Source organism: Caenorhabditis elegans, chromosome I, assembly GCF_000002985.6.
Source record: "Caenorhabditis elegans chromosome I".
NCBI classification, from domain to species: Eukaryota; Metazoa; Nematoda; class Chromadorea; order Rhabditida; family Rhabditidae; genus Caenorhabditis; species Caenorhabditis elegans.
Genome location: NC_003279.8, coordinates 15062501 through 15072434, shown reverse-complemented (window position 1 = coordinate 15072434; position 9934 = coordinate 15062501). Strand labels below are relative to the sequence as shown.

Genomic DNA, 9934 nt, shown 5'->3' with positions numbered 1-9934 from the left:
GCCTAAGCCTAAACCTAAGCCTAAGCCTAAGCCTAAGCCTAAGCCTAAGCCTAAGCCTAAGCCTAAGCCTAAGCCTAAGCCTAAGCCTAAGCCTAAGCCTAAGCCTAAGCCTAAGCCTAAGCCTAAGCCTAAGCCTAAGCCTAAGCCTAAGCCTAAGCCTAAGCCTAAGACCAATACCGCAACATCATTAGTATCTCAAAAGTAGAGATGCAACAACCGAAACTTCCAAAGCTTCAGACTCAAGCGCCTCGACGCGAATCATCAGCAATATCTATGGATCGGCGCAATGATATAAAGAACTCGCACCGCGAGCACTACACCATTGCTAGAATCATTCGGGTGTAAACACAGCCTGCCAGTGCCGGCACTAGTACTATGCGCCGCGAGACACACACTACCATCACCAACACAGCCCCCTGAGACATCACGTCTCAGACCAACTGTCACCCCCCTGACACATATAGGAGTGTGCGGGAGGGAGTATTATAAAAACCACGGAAAGCCGGCAGTGTGCAATTTGAGAGACGGCAGACAACGCGCGCACTACCCCCCACCACACCGACCCCCTTCCTCGAGACACCGTTTTTCTCAGCCGTCTCTCTGGAGACCTCGGCCGCTTGCACAAAATTTTCTATCATTTGAGACTTTGGTGGTGTGTCCCCCTCTCCACCAGCACTGCGGCTGCTGCCTACCCTCTTACCAGCCTATCATTCGATCTCGCCCCTCTCAGCAGCATGTCAATGTGGTTTGGCCCTCTCACCAGCACACTCCGGCCGCTGTCTACCCCCTTTACCAGGCCCTGAATGTGGTTTGCCCACTCGGTGGCACTACCCATCACAACAGGCGTACTATGCAACAAGGGGGTCTGATTTTGGGATGAAAAAAAAAAATGGTCTAAGTTTTCTTAAGCAGGCCCATTGGGTTTTTTTTTTGGAGCATCTTTTTTGGATTTTAAAAATCTGGCAAGACCTGAGTGTAGGAAAGGGGACCTAAAACTTAATCCAAGGGTTGGTTAACCGATACGAGTTTAAAAGACCGCTTAAGTGAAACAAAACCTGGCCAAAGGACCAGTGTGATCATCAAGACTATCGTCAACTAACTTCCTCTCCGCAAAGAAGAAGAAGCCTAGACGCATATAGCCACCAGGAGACACATAGCGGTTGTGTTGAGACGACTCGTGAACAACGTCTACTGCAGAACAGCAAACACTTTTCACTCATCATTAAGCCCTGACACAAAAGTAGTTTTGGAATAACTGCCACGTTCCATGGGTCGGACAGTCACTACTCTTGCCAGTTGTTGTGGCATCTCAACTGGAACGTTGACATTTCGACACTCAACTGACCGTGAAGCCAGTCGAGCATCTTAAGGTTTGTGGATATCACGGGCACAGAGGCACGGCGATGATCCAGCTGCAGGTTCACCTACAGCTACCTTGTTACGACTTTTACCCGGTTCAAACCAATGCGATAAAAATGGTTTCCGCAACAACGAAGTCGTTAAACCTCGAAGCGACAGTCCCCACTCTTCTCGAATCAGTTCAGTCCCGGATAGCGACGGGCGGTGTGTACAAAGGGCAGGGACGTAATCAACGTGAGCTGATGACTCACACTTACTAGGCATTCCTCGTTTAAGGGCAATAATTACAATACCCTATCCCGGACATGGAAGAATTTCAACGGTTTACCGATACCTTTCGGCATAGGAAAAACCCGCTGACTCCACCAGTGTAGCACGCGTGCAGCCCCGGACATCTAAGGGCATCACAGACCTGTTATCGCTCAATCTCGTGCGGCTAAACACCGCTTATCCCTCTAAGAAGTTATACGAACCCGAAGATTCGCCAACTATTTAGCAGGCTAGAGTCTCGCTCGTTATCGGAATAAACCAGACAAATCACTCCACCAACTAAGAACGGCCATGCACCACCAACCACCAAATCGAGAAAGAGCTTTCAATCTGTCAGTCCTAATGGTGTCCGGACCGGGTGAGTTTTCCCGTGTTGAGTCAAATTAAGCCGCAAGCTCCACGCCTTGTGGTGCCCTTCCGTCAATTTCTTTAAGTTTCAGCTTTGCAACCATACTACCCCCGGAACCGAAAGACTTTCGTTTCCGGATAGCTCCTCGGCAGGGCAAAAACCCTCCGAATCGCGAGATGGCATCGTTTACGGTCAGAACTAGGGCGGTATCTAATCGCCTTCGAACCTCTGACTTTCGTTCTTGATTAATGAAGACATTCTTGGCAAATGCTTTCGCTGTTGGGCGTCTCACTACGGTCCACGAATTTCACCTCTCGCGTAATGATACGAATGCCCCCGGTTTGTCCCTCTTAACCATTAAATCAGTTCTAGAACCAACAAAAAGAACCGAAGTCCTGTTTCATTATTCCATGATGAGCTATTCAAGCAAGCGCTTGTATTGAGCACTCTGATTTATTCAAGGTAAACCTGCTGGCAGTTGAAGGGCGAACCCAACCTCAAACCAGCAAATTAGAAGTCACGACCACAGTTGACGCAAATTGCGAACTGCGGCACGTAACCTAGATCCAACTACGAGCTTTTTAACCGCAGCAATAACGAGATACACTAGGAGAGCTGGAATTACCGCGGCTGCTGGCACCAGACTTGCCCTCTCCTTGCTACTCGAAGAATCATTTGTATTCAACTCATTGAAATAACTCATCCAAAAGGATGAGTCTTTATATTTTTAGTCACTATCTCATACTCAACAGTGGATAAGTTTCGCGCCTGCTGCCTTCCTTGGACGTGGTAGCCGTTTCTAAGGCTCCCTCTCCGGAGTCGAACCCTTATTCTCCGTTACCCGTAACAACCATGGTAGTCCAATAAACTACCATCTAGTTGAAAGGGCAGACACCCTTTCCGGATAGAGTCAGTCGAAACTGACAGTAAACTGCTTTATTCAGAGTCAACAAACAACGTCCGAAAACGTTTGGTCTGTTCTAATAATTGCACCCCGCCTTGCGTTGGGGTATAGTTGCATGTATTAGCTCCAGTATTTCCGCAGTTATCCATATGAGGATCCCGGATAAGGTGATATCTGCTCTAATGAGCCGTACGCAATTTCATTGATGAATCAAAGCATGCATGGCTTAATCTTTTACTTGAGCATATCGCGCTGACAGAATCAATCAGGTATTACGCAGACATATAGTCTAGCGAGAAGTTTTCCTAAGAATGTCTAATCGTGAGATGGGACACTCATACAGGGGTTTATTCTCGTAAACAAGTCCCACGACAACAAGACCAATACCGCAACATCATTAGTATCTCAAAAGTAGAGATGCAACAACCGAAACTTCCAAAGCTTCAGACTCAAGCGCCTCGACGCGAATCATCAGCAATATCTATGGATCGGCGCAATGATATAAAGAACTCGCACCGCGAGCACTACACCATTGCTAGAATCATTCGGGTGTAAACACAGCCTGCCAGTGCCGGCACTAGTACTATGCGCCGCGAGACACACACTACCATCACCAACACAGCCCCCTGAGACATCACGTCTCAGACCAACTGTCACCCCCCTGACACATATAGGAGTGTGCGGGGAGGGAGTATTATAAAAACCACGGAAAGCCGGCAGTGTGCAATTTGAGAGACGGCAGACAACGCGCGCACTACCCCCCACCACACCGACCCCCTTCCTCGAGACACCGTTTTTCTCAGCCGTCTCTCTGGAGACCTCGGCCGCTTGCACAAAATTTTCTATCATTTTGAGACTTTGGTGGTGTGTCCCCCTCTCCACCAGCACTGCGGCTGCTGCCTACCCTCTCACCAGCCTATCATTCGATCTCGCCCCTCTCAGCAGCATGTCAATGTGGTTTGCCCTCTCCACCAGCACACTCCGGCCGCTGTCTACCCCCTTCACCAGCCTCTGAATGTGGTTTGCCCACTCGGTGGCACTACCCATCACAACAGCCGTACTATGCAGCAAGGGGGTCTGATTTTTGGGATGAAAAAAAAAAAATGTTCTAAGTTTTTCTAAAGCAAGCACATTGTTTTTTTTTTTTGGAGCATCTTTTTTTGAATTTTAAAAATTCTGCAAAGACATGAGTGTAGGAAAAGGAAACAAAAAACTCAATCAAAGGATAGTCTCAACAGATCGCAGTATAAAAGGACTGCTCTACTGAATACAACACCTTGACCAAGAGACCAAGTCGTATGCAAGTGATTTAGCGCCCCGACATTGAACCAGAGTGATCTGGCGTTGGCAAGCGTCGCAGAATTCACTACGACGCCAAGGCCATACATAGGGCATAAGCTCTCGTGTTGCCACGAGATAGAGATGCCTCCCGACACCGGGAAGCAAGAAATTTTCGCCTTGACAAGGCGAGATTCTAACTTAGAGGCGTTCAGTTATAATCTCTCAAATGGTAGCTTCAGACCATTGATCTGTCGATCAAGTTTATGAACCAAATGTTTGAACCCGCTGTTCCTCTCGTACTAAGCAGGATTACTTTCGCAATAACAAGTCAACAGTAGGGTAAAACTAACCTGTCTCACGACGGTCTAAACCCAGCTCACGTTCCCTATTAGTGGGTGAACAATCCAACGCTTGGCGAATTCTGCTTCGCAATGATAGGAAGAGCCGACATCGAAGGATCAAAAAGCAACGTCGCTATGGACGCTTGGCTGCCACAAGCCAGTTATCCCTGTGGTAACTTTTCTGACACCTCTTACCTGAAACAATCAGGATTAAAAGGATCGATAGGCCACGCTTTCGCGGTCTGTACTCGTACTGAAAGTCAAGATCAAGCAAGCTTTTGCCCTTTTGCTCTACGAGAGGTTTCCGTCCTCTCTGAGCTCGCCTTAGGACACCTACGTTACGATTTGATAGATGTACCGCCCCAGTCAAACTCCCCGCTTGACACTGTCTTCGAGGAGAGTCACGGTGCCATAAAATGGCTCCGCTTAATGCTTCGAAAAAAGGCCGTGAAGCCAATTCTCTTTTAACCGAATAAGTAAAGAGTCGATGAAAGTGGTGGTATTTCACTGTCGTCCGAAGACTCCCACCTATGCTACACCTCTCATGACTCTTCACAATGTCAAACTAGAGTCAAGCTCAACAGGGTCTTCTTTCCCCGCTATTTTTGCCAAGCCCGTTCCCTTGGCTGTGGTTTCGCTAGAAAGTAGTTAGGGACAGTAGGAATCTCGTTAATCCATTCATGCGCGTCAACAATTAAATGACGAGGCATTTGGCTACCTTAAGAGAGTCATAGTTACTCCCGCCGTTTACCCGCGCTTACTCGAATTACTACGATTTAACATTCAGAGCACTGGGCAGAAATCAGTGACAGTCAACGTCCGCAAGGACCATCTGTCACCTCTGTTTTAATTAGACAGTCGGATTCCCTGAGTCCGTACCGGTTCCAGTACGGTTGTTTAGATGAGCGATCAGGATACTAGAACCGAGGTCCAAGCACACACCAGAAAGCGTCCGCAAGCAAGCACAATCACTAGTCCGCCATCAACCCGAAAGTATCAAGCAGACAGAACTGCGCCGGACAAGCATCAACCAACTGGCCAACCGTTCCAACCACTGGAGCCAATCCTTTTCCCGAAGTTACGGATCTAGTTTGCCGACTTCCCTTACCTACATTATTCTATCGACTAGAGGCTGTTCACCTTGGAGACCTAATGCGGATATCGGTACGATTGAGTGCAAATTAATAGCCTCCCTTGGTGTTTTAAGGGCCGTTCAAAGAGCACGAGACACCACAGAAACCGCGGTGCTTTTCGGAAACAACGTCCCCATCTCTGGCTGAACCAATTCCAGGGAGTCCGTTCCTTAACTAGAGAAGAAAACTCTAGCTCGGTCTTTGAGCGACTAACCAAGTTCGAATGCGTTACCGCGCTTGTGCTCCGAAGAACACAATCTTTGCATCTCAGTTAGGGAATATTAACCCTATTCCCTTTCGACAAGCGGGGACTAAAAGCAAGCTTTTCGCCACCGATGATACAAGGCGTTCGCCAGTACCTTAGGATCGACTGACCCACATCCAACTACTGTTCACGTGGAACCCTTCTCCACTTCAGTCTTCAAGGATCGAACTTGAATATTTGCTACTACCATTACGATCTGCACTGACGGAAGCTCCAGCCGAGCCTACGCTCATAGCCTTCAACGCAACCGCCACGACCTTCCTACTCGTTACGACCTGGCGCTAGACAACGCACATGTCGCAACGGCGGAGTATAGGTCTCTCGCTTAAGCGCCATCCATTTTCAGGGCTAGTTGATTCGGCAGGTGAGTTGTTACACACTCCTTAGCGGATACCGACTTCCATGGCCACCGTCCTGCTGTCAATATCAACCAACACCTTTTATGGGGTCTCATGAGCGAGAAGTTAGGCACCTTAACTCCACGTTTGGTTCATCCCACAGCGCCAGTTCTGCTTACCAAAAATGGCCCACTTGGACCTCGCATTCACGTTGACAGTTCACTAAAGAAACTGCAACTTCATATCCATTGAAAGTTTGAGAATAGGTTGAGGACATTACGTCCCCAAGGCCTCTAATCATTAGCTTTACCGAATATAACTGCCTGAGATCCAGCTATCCTGAGGGAAACTTCGGAAGGAACCAGCTACTAGATGGTTCGATTAGTCTTTCGCCCCTATACCCAAGTCTATCGATCGATTTGCACGTCAGAACCGATACGGACTTCCACCAGAGTTTCCTCTGGCTTCATCCTGCTCAGGCATAGTTCACCATCTTTCGGGTCGTTTGCCAACTGCTCAACCTCTGCACAGTCACAAGTGACACGCACAGGGCCGTGGTGCGCTGCACTCCGAAGAACACAGATCCCACGTCGGCCAATTCGAGACTGACCTTTACTTTCATTTCGCCGCAAGGTTTTAACACCCTTTGACTCGCAGTAGACAAGCACTCCGCAATCCGTGTTTCAAGACGGGTCGGAAACGTCGTCGACTTTCACACCGACGTCACACACACTAGCGTAACTAAACGCTAGCCGCCACGAACCCACTACCGCCAGCAAGACACCTTCTCTTGCGAGATGGGCAACACTGTCGGGCTAGAACGAGCAGCCAACGCCGTCGGCGTAGCATAGGAAACGACACCCGGCAACGATCACAACTAAGCGACCAGTCACCAAGCTTGTCTCCAAGCAACATCAACTGTCTCCGGTTCCACTCCAGCGATTTCACGTTCTCTTGAACTCTCTCTTCAAAGTCCTTTGCAACTTTCCCTCACGGTACTTGTTCGCTATCGCAATCGAGTCGATATTTAGCCTTAGATGAAGTTTATCACCCACTTTAGGCTGCACTTTCAAGCAACCCGACTCCAAGGAGCAAGCGAACCAACAGTGCCGCTATCCAGAACGGGGCTCGCACCCTCTCTGGTTTATGGCCTCAATCGTAAGGACTTCGGACATACGACACTGCTGGAAACTTACACCTATACGCCACATTTCGAAGCAGCCAAAGACTGATCGATTCGGCGCTGGGCTCTTCCCGTTTCACTCGCCGTTACTAAGGGAATCCTTTTTAGTTTCTTTTCCTCCGCTAAATGATATGCTTAAGTTCAGCGGGTAATCACGACTGAGTTCAGGTTGAGATTAGCAAGACACGCACCGTCTCTCTTCTCAGCGCCGCATCAATCGAAAATTAATTCGATATCAACACACACACGAGACTAGACGAATCCCAGTATTCGAAAGGAGCGACGACACATTCTGACATAGATGCAGTAGCTTCACATCATAAGACACGCAGTTAAACACGTCTTGATGATCAGCCGAGTCAAGTCGGACGCCATTTGGCAGCTCCTCCGATATAAGAGTAGCGCGTCACATTACAAGACAGAACGGTGAAGCTCTGTCTTGACTTGTGATGCTTCTGGACTAGGACAAGATCAGTATGCCGAGACGCGAATCTCAGCTCACTAATGTTGCCCGACAAGCCGAAGACTCTCCGAAGAGAAGCCTAAGGCATTGAGTTAAACAACCCTGAACCAGACGTACCAACTGGAGGCCCAGTTGGTGCTATGCGTTCGAAATTTCACCACTCTAAGCGTCTGCAATTCGTGGTAAGTAACGCAGCAAGCTGCGTTCTTCATCGATACTCGATGCAACCGATCCATCGCTGAAGCTAGTACGTATTATCGAGATGCAAATCTCAACAACAAATCACCGCATGTCCGTGAAGACTTTTGGCAATCAGTGTACTGATTCAAATATGAAAAGGTGCTTATGTGTTTTTGGCGCCTTGGCTCGGCCGAAACCGAACCACGATCATCAAGACTATCGTCAACTAACTTCCTCTCCGCAAAGAAGAAGAAGCCTAGACGCATATAGCCACCAGGAGACACATAGCGGTTGTGTTGAGACGACTCGTGAACAACGTCTACTGCAGAACAGCAAACACTTTTCACTCATCATTAAGCCCTGACACAAAAGTAGTTTTGGAATAACTGCCACGTTCCATGGGTCGGACAGTCACTACTCTTGCCAGTTGTTGTGGCATCTCAACTGGAACGTTGACATTTCGACACTCAACTGACCGTGAAGCCAGTCGAGCATCTTAAGGTTTGTGGATATCACGGGCACAGAGGCACGGCGATGATCCAGCTGCAGGTTCACCTACAGCTACCTTGTTACGACTTTTACCCGGTTCAAACCAATGCGATAAAAATGGTTTCCGCAACAACGAAGTCGTTAAACCTCGAAGCGACAGTCCCCACTCTTCTCGAATCAGTTCAGTCCCGGATAGCGACGGGCGGTGTGTACAAAGGGCAGGGACGTAATCAACGTGAGCTGATGACTCACACTTACTAGGCATTCCTCGTTTAAGGGCAATAATTACAATACCCTATCCCGGACATGGAAGAATTTCAACGGTTTACCGATACCTTTCGGCATAGGAAAAACCCGCTGACTCCACCAGTGTAGCACGCGTGCAGCCCCGGACATCTAAGGGCATCACAGACCTGTTATCGCTCAATCTCGTGCGGCTAAACACCGCTTATCCCTCTAAGAAGTTATACGAACCCGAAGATTCGCCAACTATTTAGCAGGCTAGAGTCTCGCTCGTTATCGGAATAAACCAGACAAATCACTCCACCAACTAAGAACGGCCATGCACCACCAACCACCAAATCGAGAAAGAGCTTTCAATCTGTCAGTCCTAATGGTGTCCGGACCGGGTGAGTTTTCCCGTGTTGAGTCAAATTAAGCCGCAAGCTCCACGCCTTGTGGTGCCCTTCCGTCAATTTCTTTAAGTTTCAGCTTTGCAACCATACTACCCCCGGAACCGAAAGACTTTCGTTTCCGGATAGCTCCTCGGCAGGGCAAAAACCCTCCGAATCGCGAGATGGCATCGTTTACGGTCAGAACTAGGGCGGTATCTAATCGCCTTCGAACCTCTGACTTTCGTTCTTGATTAATGAAGACATTCTTGGCAAATGCTTTCGCTGTTGGGCGTCTCACTACGGTCCACGAATTTCACCTCTCGCGTAATGATACGAATGCCCCCGGTTTGTCCCTCTTAACCATTAAATCAGTTCTAGAACCAACAAAAAGAACCGAAGTCCTGTTTCATTATTCCATGATGAGCTATTCAAGCAAGCGCTTGTATTGAGCACTCTGATTTATTCAAGGTAAACCTGCTGGCAGTTGAAGGGCGAACCCAACCTCAAACCAGCAAATTAGAAGTCACGACCACAGTTGACGCAAATTGCGAACTGCGGCACGTAACCTAGATCCAACTACGAGCTTTTTAACCGCAGCAATAACGAGATACACTAGGAGAGCTGGAATTACCGCGGCTGCTGGCACCAGACTTGCCCTCTCCTTGCTACTCGAAGAATCATTTGTATTCAACTCATTGAAATAACTCATCCAAAAGGATGAGTCTTTATATTTTTAGTCACTATCTCATACTCAACAGTGGATAA

General features: G+C 48.3%; 9 non-coding genes across 9 annotated transcripts in view; 4 read left to right on the top strand and 5 right to left on the bottom strand.

Annotated features, from left to right (window-relative positions):
* Positions 1–8: 8 nt before the first annotated feature.
* cTel29B.1 lies at positions 9–169 on the bottom strand. The gene has a single exon (NR_050772.1). It is a non-coding gene; the product is annotated as an Unclassified non-coding RNA cTel29B.1 (non-coding RNA).
* cTel29B.2 lies at positions 9–169 on the top strand. Its single transcript, NR_050773.1, has one exon. It is a non-coding gene; the product is annotated as an Unclassified non-coding RNA cTel29B.2 (non-coding RNA).
* Positions 170–1401: 1232 nt separating this feature from the next.
* Positions 1402–3155, bottom strand: rrn-1.2. Its single transcript, NR_000054.1, has one exon. It is a non-coding gene; the product is annotated as an 18S ribosomal RNA (ribosomal RNA).
* On the top strand, positions 1855–2004 carry F31C3.13. The gene has a single exon (NR_050771.1). It is a non-coding gene; the product is annotated as an Unclassified non-coding RNA F31C3.13 (non-coding RNA).
* Positions 3156–4079: 924 nt separating the features above from the next.
* F31C3.14 lies at positions 4080–4767 on the top strand. The gene has a single exon (NR_050770.1). It is a non-coding gene; the product is annotated as an Unclassified non-coding RNA F31C3.14 (non-coding RNA).
* Positions 4089–7597, bottom strand: rrn-3.1. Its single transcript, NR_000055.1, has one exon. It is a non-coding gene; the product is annotated as a 26S ribosomal RNA (ribosomal RNA).
* Positions 7598–7981: 384 nt separating this feature from the next.
* rrn-2.1 lies at positions 7982–8134 on the bottom strand. The gene has a single exon (NR_000057.1). It is a non-coding gene; the product is annotated as a 5.8S ribosomal RNA (ribosomal RNA).
* A 464-nt stretch (positions 8135–8598) lies between these two features.
* rrn-1.1 overlaps positions 8599–9934 on the bottom strand; it is a 1754-nt gene continuing 418 nt past the window's right edge. Inside the window, exon 1 of the ribosomal RNA NR_000053.1 lies at positions 8599–9934. This exon is cut by the window's right edge and continues 418 nt beyond it. This is a non-coding gene — a ribosomal RNA (18S ribosomal RNA).
* F31C3.15 lies at positions 9052–9385 on the top strand. The gene has a single exon (NR_050769.1). It is a non-coding gene; the product is annotated as an Unclassified non-coding RNA F31C3.15 (non-coding RNA).